We start from the raw sequence: 15,980 nt of genomic DNA, 5'->3' as shown, positions 1-15,980 counted from the left end.
CCAATAACGGTCGTAAAAAGAGGTTGGGGTGTACCGTTATGAATCAATACCTGGATGCTTAAGCAGTTTCAAATGTTCTAGTACTAATTTCAAATCATTTCCGTTTAGTTTTATTATTGTTCCCCTATGTTACGAATAGTTTTGACATTAATCTCAATGAAAATGACTAGTATTCTTGTTCTACATCTTTAGAAGTTCATTACATAGACACACATAATAATGATTGCATTTATGAGCTTAAAATAATGTTTCATGTTTCGGTAACTTACCTTCCCTGGTTGTAGGTATACGCAGCTTACCTGCAATAATCATTGCCGTAGGAGCAATTTTTCAGCAAATTATCTTATTTTCTGCTAAATATATATCTTTTCTAACTTTTCCTCATGATTTCTCTGCATTCTTTTTCCCGAGTAGCTATTTTTTAATAAAACATAACTTGAACTTGTTTTTAATTATGAATCGTGGTTTACGGCTAACCAGCCTAGTGGCAGTTTAACAGCTTTTCGGTAGTTGTTATAACTTGAACGCTTAGCGTCCAGAATGAAAAAACATGTTTCACCTAACCGGACATTCACGAATCGCTCGATAAATACCATTTTTCACTTCTTTTCTACACTTTCTTCTTCTTCTTTTCTGGCGTTACGTCCCCACTGGGACAGAGCCTGCCTCTCAGCTGATATTAACTGTTATTAACTGAGAGCTTACTATGCCAATGACCATTTTTGCATGCGTATATCATGTGGCAGGTACGAAGATACTCTATGCCCTGGGAAGTCGAGAAAATTTCCAACCCGAAAAGATCTTCACCGGTGGGATTCGAACCCACGACCCTCAGCTTGGTCTTGCTGAATAGCTGCGCGTTTACCGATACGGCTATTTGGGACCTGATTTTTCTACACTTTGATATATTTAAATTGTTTACTAAATAGATTGACATACTAATGTTCGCAACAATTCACAAAACATATACTTTTCAATTACTTATCGTAACTCAATGTTTCCCTTCATTTTCTGCCAAGCTTGAGCCACAAACACTGCTATGTGATAAGACGGTGTCAGACTGAGCTTACAATTCTGTTTTTATTTTTATTAATTTTCTGCCAATGGTTACTAGATTAAAAATCATTGTAAAAAAATGAGCAATATTACAAAACTCAGATATGCATAGTTAAAACCACATTATTATTCAAATTCACATATAAATCAGTAAATGATATCGGAGTTTCCGTATATTGGTACCGTCTGGATTTTGATTCATTACGGTATCTCTGTTTTACAATGGCTTCGCGAACCCATTGAGAGGTCGTCATGGTTCCCTAATGATACGCAGATTCCTGGTTGGAAAACGGTGGTCTCTGACTTACTCAAATGTTAATAATGAGACGTACAAAGCAAGTAGGGGAGCTAAGTTTAAAATGCGCTGTCGGAGTAAAACACATCACCCTCGATTTGAACGAAAGATTTTTTCATCCAAGATAATAGAAAAAGGGGTATGCTTTTCTATTTACATTTTTTGTGTGTGTGTGTTTTTTTTTCTGGCATTTCAATCATGAAACATAGAAAAACGTTGTTGTCGTTGCAATTTTGTTTGATTTTCTAGGTGATATTTCAGGGGTCGATTAATAACCAAACTTTTTAAACTGTCTCCAAGAATTGTCTAGTGCGCTTCCAAAGTGTGTATTCCATCCCACAAAAAAAAATTCAGATGAGCACTCAATTTTTGAAAATTGGTTTAGAGGTCTTGGTGACAAAATGGCCCTGCTAAGGAAGGAAGTAATTTTAGCTGTGAAGTTCATTATTATAAACCCTTTTCTTATCATTATCTGATAAAAAACATGTTTTCTGCAAAATAGTGAAAACAGCCATCGATTTTCATTTTTCTGGAGATAGGGCAAGTGTACCATTAGTGATGCACCTAAGGGAAAACTGCTAAAACATGGTGATAAAATCATCAAATATATAATTTTAACGTGTCATTCGATAGATCTCAAATCCTTCTTTCATTCAAATGTATAAATCTCACAATTCATTTGAAATTTCCCTGCAAAAAGCCTTGCACCAATATTAGGAACACTGTTCCTTAAGTGAAGGTAGGTTTTAGGAATGGTTCCTTTAGTGGCGTTAACTATTGATTTCTTATGGGACCCTCCACTATGGGTACTGATGCACCACTAAAGGTGCAAAGGTTCAAAAATTTTAAGCAAAATAATTGTTTTAAACAGTTTTACGATTAAATTTCAAGGATATCATTCGATTACTTAAACCATTTTTGCATTGTATATAATAAAAAATATTTTCGGCACTGCAGTCTTAAAAATAAGCTAACACGTGTGTTGCTCCTACGTCCGACGTTTCGGTTATTTTATTTAACCTTCTTCAAAGGGATCTAAAATTTTTAAATTTACAAAATGTTAATTTCCGGTTTTCCCTTTCTCCTTATTTTGCCCCACTCTTCTTTACTTACAGGATTTTGTGTCTTTGTTATTGTGTGTAATGTCCTACATTTGGTTGTCTGTAATTTGGTGTAATGGCGTCCTCTATGGCTATAAACAGATTGCAGTTTAAAATTAAAGATTTTTACAATTTACTGTTTTTCATTGCTTACTGCATGCGTCGCGATTTGTTCGTACGGCACTGTGTTTCGAAGCTATAAAAGCTTAATCGCACAAAAGCTTGTTTTAGAACTATTTAAACTAATTTTTCCTGCCTACGCTTCCGGTTACGGTTTATCACCGCGCTTTCAAGACTGATACTGCTTTGTTAACTTTGTGTGAGTGGTGTTTCAATTACATTGTATGTATGTGTATTATCCGTGTTCGTTGTGTTTTCCTGTGTGTTTACATTATTTGTGTTTCTCCTTCCCATATTTCTAACTTTGTGGAGTATTCCTGCATATATTGCATTTAGGCCTTCAGTGTCTGTTCTTCGATTGATGCAGTTAGAGTTGTTCACGATGTGACACATCTCTAGATAAGGTAGTGTATGTGATTTGTTTGTTTTGTCTAATATTTTCGTGTTTTCTAGGTTGAAACGGTGATTTTCTACGATGGTGTGTTCCAGCAAGGCTGTTTTGTCTTGAAGTTGGGCGATTTGTGGATCCGAGCTGCTTACTCCGTTTTGCTGTAGTCGATCTAGGGTGTTGTAGTGGGTTTTGTGACCGCTGATCCTTGTTTTTAGCCTGTTTGTGGTCATATATCCTAGATCGTTGCGCAACAGGTTGGTTAACAGATCAAATGAACGCAATGATCCTCCAACAACAGCAACATCGGATGAAATGAACCTGGAATATACTTACCGTTCTATTGCATACATGCCTCACCTGTCGAATCGCATCGACAAGGAAATAAAGAAAAACTATAAAAACATACGACTAGCAACATACAACTGGAAATCGGTAAGGAGTCTGTTCTCAAAAGTCAAGGATCCGATACCTGAAGAACAACAGACCGATGTCATCTACTCCATTCCATGCAACAACTGTCCAGCCTGTTACATAGGAATGACCACAAACAGGCTAAAAACAAGGATCAGCGGTCACAAAACCCACTACAACACCCTAGATCGACTACAGCAAAACGGAGTAAGCAGCTCGGATCCACAAATCGCCCAACTTCAAGACAAAACAGCCTTGCTGGAACACACCATCGTCGAAAATCACCGTTTCAACCTAGAAAACACGAAAATATTAGACAAAACAAACAAATCACATACACTACCTTATCTAGAGATGTGTCACATCGTGAACAACTCTAACTGCATCAATCGAAGAACAGACACTGAAGGCCAAAATGCAATATATGCAGGAATACTCCACAAAGTTAGAAAAATGGGAAGGAGAAACACAAATAATGTAAACACACAGGAAAACACAACGAACACGGATAGTACACATACATACAATGTAATTGAAACACCACTCACACAAAGTTAACAAAGCAGTATCAGTCTTGAAAGCGCGGTGATAAACCGTAACCGGAAGCGTAGGCAGGAAAAATTAGTTTAAATAGTTCTAAAACAAGCTTTTGTGCGATTAAGCTTTTATAGCTTCGAAACACAGTGCCGTACGAACAAATCGCGACGCATGCAGTAAGCAATGAAAAACAGTAAATTGTAAAAATCTTTAATTTTAAACTGCAATCTGTTTATAGCCATAGAGGACGCCATTACACCAAATTACAGACAACCAAATGTAGGACATTACACACAATAACAAAGACACAAAATCCTGTAAGTAAAGAAGAGTGGGGCAAAATAAGGAGAAAGGGAAAACCGGAAATTAACATTTTGTAAATTTAAAAATTTTAGATCCCTTTGAAGAAGGTTAAATAAAATAACCGAAACGTCGGACGTAGGAGCAACACACGTGTTAGCTTATTTTTAAGACTGCAGTGCCGAAAATATTTCCAGCAAGTTAAACCATCCAGTCGTTAACAATAACCTATAATAAAAAAAATATCACATAATCATTTATTAGTGCAAAACATGCCAAAACACACTACCTCCTCTATTAGAGCTAACTCCACTAATGGACCGTTTGCCCCAAACGAAATGCCCCCCCCCCCCCCCCCCTCCAGTAAATGCGGCTCTGCATGGAATATTAAATATTGGGGCCTTCCATATCTGAGTGGTTAGAGCCCGCGGCTACAAAGCACAGCCATCCTGAAGGTGTCTGGGTTTGATTCTCGGTCGGTCCAGGATCTTCTCGCAATGGAAATTTCCTAGACTTCCCTGGGCATAGAGCATCATCGTACTTGCCACACGATATACGAATGCAAAAATGCCAACTAAGGCAAAGAAAGCTCTCAGTTAATAACTGTGGGAGTGCTCATAAGAACACTAAGCTGAGAAGCAGGCCTTGTCTCACTGAGGACGTTAATGCCAAGAAGAGGAAAAAGTTTTTGCTGAGCAGTGAGGGTTCTAGCATTTTTGCTTCCACTCAGGCCTATGCGGGTTAAGGCACCGACCTGCTATCTAATCTCCTATTAGAGGTTTTGATTGTATTTTTCTTGAAATGATCCCATTGTGCGACGATTTCACACAAATGCGTGACAAACGGTGGTCACGCTTCAAGCGTGATTTCGCCAAAGACGTAAACTCGGGTTTTTCGTTCTGGCGAAGATGCGGGTTCAAACGTCTCACGCCGACCGTGGCGTTAATTGGAATTGCACTGATCCGGAACAGATGCTGCGATAGGTGGGTTACTACTTTGTCGAACCTGATTAATAGGATAATAATGAGAATTGATGTGATGATGGGGATGATTGTTCTCTAATTTTGAGAAGATGCTGTATGAAGCGGATCTTCAAGCTGAAGTATGGTAAATATTTGCCTATTTTTTTGTCGATCAATGTTTCTTCTAGAAAGGGGATTTTGTTCTTGGTGGTGATAATATTTTTATTGTTTTATGCATGAAGAAAATGTAACGTATGTTTAATTGGAATTACTACCATATTCTTGAGGTAATGTTTCAAGTCATTGAAATATTTATGATTACAATAAAGCAGCTTTGTTTGACAGTATATATAAGAATTATTTCGCATTTTAACACCGCAATTATATCTAAATGAAAAATTAGCATATACCCTTTTCGGAAAAAAGCAATGCTAATCATATAAATCACTAGGTAAAATCGAGTCCATCCGGTGAAATCTGGTTTGATCGTGGCGTTTTTAAAGCAGTTGGTATTCATCAGTCCTGTCACATCTAATTCTGATAAGCAGCTTTGTACGTGACAATGAGATTGTCTGAGAACGTCACTAGTAATGAGTGAAATGTTTTTTTAGGATCGTGATTCTAAGTGGAAATTCCAAAAGCGGTAAGTACACTGCATTCCACGAATGTTCATTGCTTGATCACGTTGATTGCCTGTCCTTTTCGTTACTTTTCTTGTCTTCCTCAACGAAGCTTTCCTAACTCATCGTCCTAAGCTTTTTAAGCATTCATTCTAGTCATTTACCCTTCTTCTTCTTTCTGGCGTTACGTCACAACTGGGACAAAGCCTGCTTCTCAGATTAGTGTTCTTATGAGCACTTCCACAGTTATTAACTGAGAGCTTTCTTTGCCGATTGACCATTTTTGCATGTGTATATCGTATGGCAGGTACGAAGATACTCTATGCCCTGGGAATCGAGAAAATTTCCTTTACGAAAAGTCCCTCGACCGGTGGGATTCGAACCCACGGCCCTCAGCATGGTCATGCTGAATAGCTGCGCGTTTACCGCTACGGCTATCTGGGCCCCTAGTCATTTACCACCACCCTCAAATTGGTATTGCTAAATAGCTATGCGTTTATCTTCATTCTTCTCGTCTTTCTGGTGTTACGTCTCAACTGAGACAGAAACCTCTATTTGTGGGCTTCGTGGCCTTGCAGTTAGTGTTACCAAGCATTCGCATCGATCCGGAAATGCTTTCGTCAAAAACGTTTTCCGACTGTGCCACTGGGCGTTGAATGATAGTCCGTTGTCTAGTATGGTACTTTCTTCAAATGACATAGCCGTCCACTGGAAGCATTAATGTATCGATGTCTTTTTAACGGGTTATCACATTTACATGGCAGTACTATATTCAATAATCAACTATTTTTTTCAAATGCTCAAGCGCTAGGGAGCATCTATCTATCTGTACAAAACTTGCTTAACATTTTTGGAATACGAACTACTGTATACAGTTAAGAACGATAGGTGTTAGTTCTTGTTTTAAGAATATAAAAAGTGCAAATTTTCCATTTTGACAAAAATATTACAAAAACTGAGCAATGTCACTGTTCTCAACGACTACATATTGACCTTTTGAACAATGTTAGTTACACGTTCATAAACCGTGAATGATATATGCAAAACAAACATTTTTGCAGAGGCGTCTGGTCAGCCTGTTCAACCTGTTCATTAAACAGGCTGCTTGGTCGTTCATAGAAGTTAATATTCAATGTTATCTTCTTTTCCAAGCAGCCTAGATAGCCGTGTAGTGTCGGTAGTGGTTGTCTCAACTGGCTAAGAATAACACTACGGATTGCCTGATCCTGTAGTAAAAATCTACTAATCAGGTAACCCCAATCCCAAGGTGTGATGCGACCCGTGCTGATGGATGAATGGTTGAGGGGGTTTAAAATATGCTCAATCGCTAACGGAGCCTGGAGAGCACCAGGGCGAACTCTCCAGTATGTAGCTCTTACTGCATTAGGGCGGGGCAATGATGCAGCGGACCGTCTTTCCCCAGCGACTCGTGGGACCAAAAAATGAGTGCAAATAATCAAACCAAAATAAAAGGTGTCGACTGCCTCCCTCAGTTCGAAAAAGGTGACGACTGCCTCTCCCAGTCGGACGAAACGGAAACAGAGAATGCTTTTGGTAAGCTTGGACTGACCGAAGATGAGCTTCTCAGTAGTTCGCATGAAAACATGGAAACCGACCTCCCTCTGACACTCCCGAACGACCCAGGACTCCATCCTTCGGTTGAACCAATGGACGACGAAGAGGATGGAATTACAGTCACAATAAACTTGTCAGGATCGCAGCCATCAATCACAGGATCGAACGTCACCTCGGGTCCTATTGATGGGAAGACCGATCAACATCCAACAGATGACGCGAACAAACAAAAACCTACTGGCACCAAAAAGATCACTCGGAGCCAAAGGAAGCAGCTAAAAGCGCTCCGACAAAGTGGCTTAAGCCGCCCTGAGGCCCTATCCAGAATCACGGGGGGTGAGGCTATGGTGTCAACTCCTTCGAAACGCACTCGGCAGGACCTTGACAAGTCTACAAATGCTGAAGAAGAACATAAGCAGAAACGGATGAAACAACACCTGAATCCGAGAAAGCGCGTTGGGCAACAGGAAACCAACAGCTCAACAGCCTCGACGATCAACAAACCCCCTCCAGAAGATAAAAAACAGACTAGTCTAAGCTACGGTGAAATTACCAGTCGCAGGAGAGTCGGAATAATCCCAAAAGACTTCCCCACGACCCAACTTTCAACGACTCAGCTGGACGTTCTCCAGGAGGCACTGCTGCTTCGGGTTGAACAACAACGGAACGCGACAATGAAGCCCAAGTTCTCTAACCTTATCTACAAGTCTGGCCATATGGTTCTTATTTGTAAGGATCAGGAGACTGCGGAATGGGTAAAGGAGATAACACCTGCATTAAATCCCCTGGAAGGCGTTGAGTTGGTTGCAATGGATGAGGATAAGATTCAACGTCCAGAACTGATTCGAGCCTTCTTCCCTCAAAGCGCACAATACACCGATGATCGTATCAAAGCTCTCATCGAGAGTCAGAACGATCTGATAACCAACAACTGGCGTGTCATGCAACGGCTCACTCCTAACAACAAGCATGTGGTGTGGGTCTTTAATGTAGATGGACCGTCCATGGAAAAACTCATTCAATCCAAGTTCATCCTCAACTTCCGCTTTGGAGAAATACAGTTGAGGAAAGTAAAGAGCACAACCCCAAACTCCAAAGACAATCCAACTGGACAGCCGACCCAAGAGAAATCTGAGGAGGCCTCTAGTAGCATCCCACAACCAACTCCCACCATACAGGCTAGCTTGTCTTCCTCTGATGGAAAAGATGCATATTTGACCTCACTTCCTGGCCCAAGCGGTGTCACCTCAATGACTCCCAATAAAGGCAGTGGAAATGTCAAAAGTGTAAAATTGACCACAGCGGATAAGCCAGCAGGCCTAGGTAAGGGAAAGGACAAAAACCAAAATCTAAGACATCCCCCAAAATCAAAAGTTGATGATCCGCAACATCCAAAGAAGGACGGCAAACGTCCGGAAAATGCGGAACGCCTCAGCAATGATTAAAATCCTCCAAGTGAATCTCCATCATGCTCAGTGCGCAACAGATGTGCTTTGCAGGAGATTCACAAAAGAACACCTTTCCGTGGCACTGATTCAAGAGCCATGGGTCAACAAAACTCGAATACAAGGTATTCAACTAAACTCGTGTAGGTTGGTATATGATGACAGCCAGCTCTCTCCCAGAGCAGCTATTCTAATACGCAATGATACTAAATGTTTTCCAATTACAGAATTCATCAAAAGGGACATCGTGGCGGTCAGGATGGAGGTTTCTACTGCTAGGGGCAGTACTGAGATCATTATGGTTTCGGCGTATTTCCCTGGCGACGCAGAAGACATTCCTCCTCCAGAGATGGCTGCTCTTGTCTCTTACAGTCAAAAACACAACATCCCCTTCGTCATCGGTTGTGACGCCAATGCTCATCACCTTGTATGGGGAAGTACAAACACAAATATCAGAGGTGAGCATCTTTTGCAGTTTCTTTCCTCCAAAAATATTGACATATGCAATGTCGGTGATAAGCCTACATTTGAAAACATCTTATGACAAGAAGTCCTTGATCTGACTTTATGCAGTCAATCCATCTCGGATAAAATAAAAAACTGGCATGTTTCTAATGAAATATCTATGTCAGACCATAAACATATAGTCTTCGAGTGGGAAGGGGGTCTAATGATTCAAAAGTCGTTTAAAGATCCCAAGAAAACTGATTGGGAAACCTACTCAGCTATTCTCCGTTCTGAAGACTATATAATAGAGCCGAATATTCAGACTATTATACAGTTAGAAGCAGCTTCGGATTCTATTAAAAACAAAATTCTAAATGCTTATCAAGAGAGCTGTCCGATCAAAACAGTTAGTTCGAACAGAGATGTTCCATGGTGGAACTTCAACCTTGATAAACTCAGGAAAACTGCTCGGAAGGAATTCAACCGAGCCAAACGCACTTCTGATTGGAGTCTATACCGAAAGGCTCTGACAGAGTATAACAAAGAAATGAGACGAGCAAAACGGAAATCATGGGTTCTCATGTGTGAAAGCATTGAGAAAACTCCCGTAGCTGCTCGACTTCATAAAACTCTTTCGAAGGATCACTCCAATGGTTTGGGAAGTCTTCAAAGGACTGACGGTTCACTCACTGTGGAACCTCGTGAAACACTGAGTGAAATGCTAAGAGTTCACTTTCCTGATTCAATCCCACAAACGAGTCTAAATGCTGAAGGTGCCAGACTTGACGTCTCAGTTCCACACGGGTTCCTATCAGGGGACTCAGGAGCAAAAAGGGACGCAATAAAGGTTGCCAAAGAAGCTTTTACTCGCGATAGGGTTGTTAGGGCAGTGAGATCTTTCGAGCCATTCAAATCTGCTGGCATGGATGGAATCTTCCCAGCGCTTATCCAAAAAGAGGAAGAGACACTGATTCCACACATGGTAGAGATTTTTAAGGCAAGTTTAGTTCTGGGACACATTCCAAATGATTGGCGTCAAGTTCGAGTTGTCTTTATTCCAAAAGCAGGAAAAAAGGACAAAACCAACCCTAAAGCATTCCGACCGATAAGCCTATCCTCGGTAATGCTTAAAATCATGGAGAAGGTATTATGCGAGTATATAGATTCTAAATTTATGAAAACTATGCCTCTTTCTAAATCCCAATTTGCTTATCAAAGCGGAAAATCAACGGTCTCAGCACTGCACACGTTAGTGAACAAGATCGAGAGAACCTTTGATGCAAAAGAAATCGCTCTTATAGCATTTCTTGATATTGAGGGCGCGTTCGATAACGCTTCTTATTCGTCTATAGGTTCGGCAATGTTGAGGAGAAACTTCGACCCATGCATTGCAACCTGGGTACATGCTATGCTAGCAAATCGACAGATCTCATCTGAGCTGAGTGATTCGCGCATTACTGTAATGGCTACAAGGGGATGCCCTCAAGGGGGAGTACTATCTCCCTTATTGTGGTCATTAGTGGTGGACGAACTGCTAGATAGCTTAGAAAGAAGGGGTTTTGAAGTTGTTGGATACGCAGATGACGTAGTCATTATTGTACGAGGCAAATTTGACAGCGTTATTTCATCAAGGATGCAAATTGCTCTCAATCACACACTCTCCTGGTGTCAAAAAGAGAAACTAGGAATAAACCCTTCAAAAACAACAATTGTACCGTTCACAAAAAGACGAAAGGTACAACTCCACCCTCTTTTCTTGAACCAAATACAATTAGTTTACTCAAATGAGGTCAAGTATCTTGGCATCACACTTGACGCAAAACTAAATTGGAACACCCATCTTCAAACAATCATAAATAAAGGTCTCAATTCACTCTGGGTTTGCTCAAAGACCTGTGGTAAAACATGGGGTCTAAAACCCAGTATGATCATGTGGATCTATAAAACAATCGTTCGGCCTAGAATAACCTATGCGTCCCTTGTTTGGTGGCCTAAGACAAAGGAAGCTACGGCTAGAGCTAAGCTGAACAAAATTCAACGTACTGCCTGTATTGCCATAACCGGTGCAGTTCGTAGTACCCCCTCGTTTGCCCTAGATGCTATACTCAATCTGCCCCGGCTGGATCAATTCATAAAGCTGGATGCTGAGAAAAGTGCTCTTCGGCTAAAACGATCAACAGTCCTACTGTCAGGGGACTTAACAGGTCACCTCAGTATATTAAACGAATTTTCGATAAATCCTATTGTTGAAAAATGTAGTGACTGGATGGAAAAAGTGGTAAACTATGACTCGCCATTCACGGTGGTCTTTCCTTCTCGCGAGGAATGGGAAGGAGGTGGACCCACCATTTTACCGGGATCTATTAAATTCTACACAGATGGTTCAAAAATGAATAATTTGACAGGGTCTGGAAGTATACGGACCGAAAACCAAAATCTCTGTCTCTCTTGGACAGTGGCCTACAGTATTTCAAGCAGAAGTCTATGCAATCAAGGAATGTGCGCAGCTGTGTCTGAAAAGAAATTACAGACATGTCACCATATGTATTTTCTCTGATAGTCAAGCAGCGCTTCAATCTTTGAAGGCTTTCACTTGCAACTCAAAACTTGTGTGGGAATGCATTCTTGCACTGAAATCCCTAGCTGAACGCAATCGAGTTAAACTATATTGGATCCCAGGACATACGGGTCTAGAGGGTAACGAAATTGCCGATCAGCTAGCAAGGAATGGATCAACCAATATGTTCATTGGTCCAGAGCCATTCCTTGGCATTTCAAACTCTGCACTAAACACGGAATTGAACAACTGGTTGTTCGGTCAAATTCAATCAAATTGGAATACAGTTTCCAATGCGAATCAGTCCAAAAGGTTCGTAACAATAAACACGACACAAACACAAAAACTTATAGGTCTCAACAAAAGGGATCTCAGAACATACATCGGTCTAATAACTGGTCACTGCCCAAGCAGATACCACTTATACAAGATCGGTGTCGTCCAAAACACAAATTGCCGTTTCTGTGACGAGACGGACGAAACCTCACAACACCTTCTCTGCTCTTGCAGTGCACACATCCATCGTAGGTTCAAAATATTTGGCAAGCACTACTTACAGCCAGCTGATATTTGGAACGCATCCCCCAGGGAGGTGGTTAGCTTTATTAGGCTAATCACGCCAGATTGGGGGAACTACAACACTGCAACCTAGGACTTCTGCCCATCAATGGCAGATGGTTCAAAGTTCAGTCAAATGCGCAAAGTATTCCGGAGGCACATTTGCTACTGGAAAACATTGTGTACATAGAGTAATAGGGTATATCACAATAGTCCTAAAAAATGGACGCAGTGATCCCACACCCGACAGAAGAAGAAGAAGTTCTCAGAGAACTGTCACATGAATCTTATGGGATTATCACATTAAAAAATGATCCAGATCGAAACACTAGGATGCAATTTACAATTCCAGGATCCGCTTCGGATTCTTAACTGGAATCCCAGCATCCATACTGGGTTTTCAGGATCCATACTGAAATCCCAGGACCCAAACTAGAATCAAAATATTCACACAGGAATCCCAAGAATAACGCTACACTGGGCTCGCGGCAACCACAATCCACCGGATCCACAATAAAGTAACACAATCCACACTAAAATCCCGGGATCTATAGTGAAATCCTAGGATACAGACTGAAACACCAGTATCTACATAGCGATTCCACGATTCACATAGCAATCCCAGGATTCCCAGCATCCACTCTGGAATCTCAGACTCCATACTGGAAATCCAAGGATCCACACAGGAGTCCACCCACGTAACAATTGAAAGCTGTTCAAAGGCTTTTATAATTAATTCAAATCAGCCTTTGTTTGAACAAAAGCTGTTCATAGTCTCCATACACTTTTATTCAGCTGTTAAACATCTAATATTGGCGATTTTATTCATCCTTAAGCTTAATTGAAGCTAGATGGAAGGCTGAATAAAGGTTTAGCATGCGCTCAATCAAGCCCCTTTCAATAATGATAATTCTATTTTTAGAATAATGGCAACTTCCGAAAGCTTAACGATCGCTTATCCAATCATTGTTCAACAATAAAGCAAAAAAATGTTAAAATATTTACAGGTTCATAGTTTTGAGTTTTATAAACGCAACTAACGATTCAAACATATAGTTGAGTAGAGATGTGTTCTGGAATTTGATGATGAAGAATAGTAAATATGAACAGTTGAGTATTAAAATAGAACTCACTGATTTATAACCACTTACCTTGACAGAAGACAGAGCAGAACATGAGACTGTGTGAACATAATTTAAAGCAGCCCTTATTGAATCCATAGTAGATTAATAGGATACATACCGAAATCATAGGGTCCTTACTCAGTGTACTGATATTGTATCCACATTGGAATCCAAGTGTCTACACTGAAATCCCGTGCCCACACTTGAACACCAGGTTTTACACTGTAAATAAGGGTTCACACTGAAATCTCATATTCCACGCTGGAATAACAGGATCCACTCAGACATCAAAGGATCTACACGGAAAACCAAGGATACCTGCCGAAATCCATAAAAAATTGCTTTTCACATTATAATCCCAGGATCCACATCGGAATCCTACGGTCCACTCAAGGTAACCGATAAGCATTTGAATAAGCAGCCCAGCAGACTGCTTACAGCATTTGAGCTGCTTTCTGTCGTATCAAAGCACTTTGATTGCTTAGCCGTCTGAAATCAGCAGAAGCACTGCTATTTAAGGACATAGTTGCTCGAGTACCAAAATGGCCTGTAATATGGCACCTTAGGGGCGATCCATTAATTACGTAAGACAATTTTGGCGGTTTTTAGACCCCCCTCCCCCCATAATAAGATTTTTTGTATGAAAATTAAAAATAATTTGTATGGCGCGTAAGAAATCTCAAACCCCCCCTCCCCCCATAAACCCTTACCTAATTAATGGACGACCCCTTACTTCCTCCTTCACTTTCCGCTCCCTCCTCCCACACTTCTCACAGTGTTTTCGGAAGCAATCTCAAAAAATGATTATTTGGAGTTACTAGCCTTATCGTAGAGGGTTGGTTTCTTAACTGCAGACATTCCATAATATCTCGCGTTCAGTATCATAATGCAGTATGCAATGATCGATTTCTCTTCATAGATCTTTAGCTAATAACTTGGCCAGGCGACTATTTTTAACTGATATTTTGGATTCAGTATAAACTACTTATCGTCCTTTCTCATGCTGCATCGTAAAATGTTATGATAATCGATTGGATTTTGTGTACTAGTCCAAAGAGAAAATCGACGAAGTGAAATCGATCACTGCAGATACGCCTATATGATAGGGTAACCAATATAATTTGGACCCCTATATATTTTGGACCCCCTGGCCCATTTTACATATTTGTGCTCATTTTTCACATAGTTTTACTTATTATTACTGTTATTAGTTTGCTAACGATAACTAAGATCGTTATCATAATTTGCATTGGCAATTAAACTTGAAAATCAACTTTTTAACAAATAAAATCGAAAGGCTACGTGAATCGACATTCATTGCACTTGCCATGAGCTAAAGAAAAAATGCAGAGAAGTCGTCAAATAGATGCAATGCATTTAATTCGCGGAAATTTATTATTCACACAGTTTCTCCAAATCAATGCGTCGAAGCTACTTCGAGCAAGGTGCACTGTGTAGCAAGCCAGATCCGCTGGTGTAATCCGCCCGACATAAAATTTTCGCGTTTCGATAATTCTGGCTTCCAACTAAATATAAATTATTTTGTTAAAATGCTTAACATGTACTTACTGCGCCCCACAGCAGGAAGCCAACAATCTGAAAAGCCTCGTATGAGCAGAGAAAGCAGGTCACCGATGCTCCCTTTCACGGAGAATGCCACCCGACCCGAAAGTGGATCTGGTCAATCAATAATTGCGATAGAACTATGGTGCTGCCAAGGATGCTATCGAAGCTATCCGAAGGAGTGACGACTAGATTCAGTTGAACAGCTAAAGCGGCTGGACTTCCAGGGTTCCTCAGACTTCTTCACATTGTAGGCGGCAAATATCTCGGAGCACTCCTAAATTCACCCATATGTAAAAATCGACACTGGCATTATCGACAAACTTGCTGCGTTACAGCGAAAATCAACTTACCCACAGCATCAAGGTTGAGCTTGGATGTGATATAATCAGTGGAAGCAGTGGCGTAGCTAGAGTCTTTGGGGCCCGGTGCGGAGCCAGATTTGGGGCCCCTCTGAAGGAGGTTTGCAAAATTATTTTATTATCGAACTCACACGTACTTTTAACATTTTTTCGAAAACGTTCAATACATAAATAAATTACCTCATTACGCGTGGAAAAGATGGATGGCATCATGGAAAATTCACGAGCTCAGGTGAGATTCGAACCCACGACTCTTGTATGCCAGACGAGTGCTTTAACAACTAAGCTACCGAGCCACTTGGAGATTCAATAACACAGAAGGTTACAATTTTCAAATTCAAACCCAATAATTGTAAAAAAAAATCGTGACTAAATAGTCATAATAATCTCTGCCTGTGAAAAATCACCCATACCAGGACATACATAGAATTTCGTTCTTCTTCTTCTTGATAACTCGTGAAAAATTCTTGGAACATATTTTTTATATATCTGATGAAATCTCTGGACAAATTTCAGAAATTCTAGTATTGTACAAATCACTAATAAATTCTTTATTG

At 40.4% G+C, this 15,980-nt stretch overlaps 2 long non-coding RNA genes and 1 other non-coding gene across 3 annotated transcripts; 1 reads left to right on the top strand and 2 right to left on the bottom strand.

Moving 5' to 3' along the window:
* Positions 1-2,333: 2,333 nt before the first annotated feature.
* On the bottom strand, positions 2,334-2,721 carry LOC110675738. The gene is made up of 3 exons (XR_002499748.1): positions 2,606-2,721; positions 2,465-2,543; positions 2,334-2,386 (listed from the first exon to the last, which is right to left on the bottom strand). It is a non-coding gene; the product is annotated as an uncharacterized LOC110675738 (long non-coding RNA).
* Positions 2,722-4,017: 1,296 nt separating this feature from the next.
* LOC110675737 lies at positions 4,018-4,358 on the top strand. Its single transcript, XR_002499747.1, has 3 exons — positions 4,018-4,086; positions 4,149-4,227; positions 4,306-4,358. It is a non-coding gene; the product is annotated as an uncharacterized LOC110675737 (long non-coding RNA).
* An 11,289-nt stretch (positions 4,359-15,647) lies between these two features.
* Positions 15,648-15,719, bottom strand: Trnaa-ggc. The gene has a single exon. It is a non-coding gene; the product is annotated as a tRNA-Ala (tRNA).
* Positions 15,720-15,980: the final 261 nt, after the last annotated feature.

The sequence above is a fragment of the Aedes aegypti genome, chromosome 2 (assembly GCF_002204515.2).
Source record: "Aedes aegypti strain LVP_AGWG chromosome 2, AaegL5.0 Primary Assembly, whole genome shotgun sequence".
Lineage (NCBI taxonomy): Eukaryota > Metazoa > Arthropoda > Insecta > Diptera > Culicidae > Aedes > Aedes aegypti.
The sequence above is the reverse complement of the archived record's forward strand: the minus strand, read 5'-3'. Positions and strand labels throughout refer to the sequence as shown.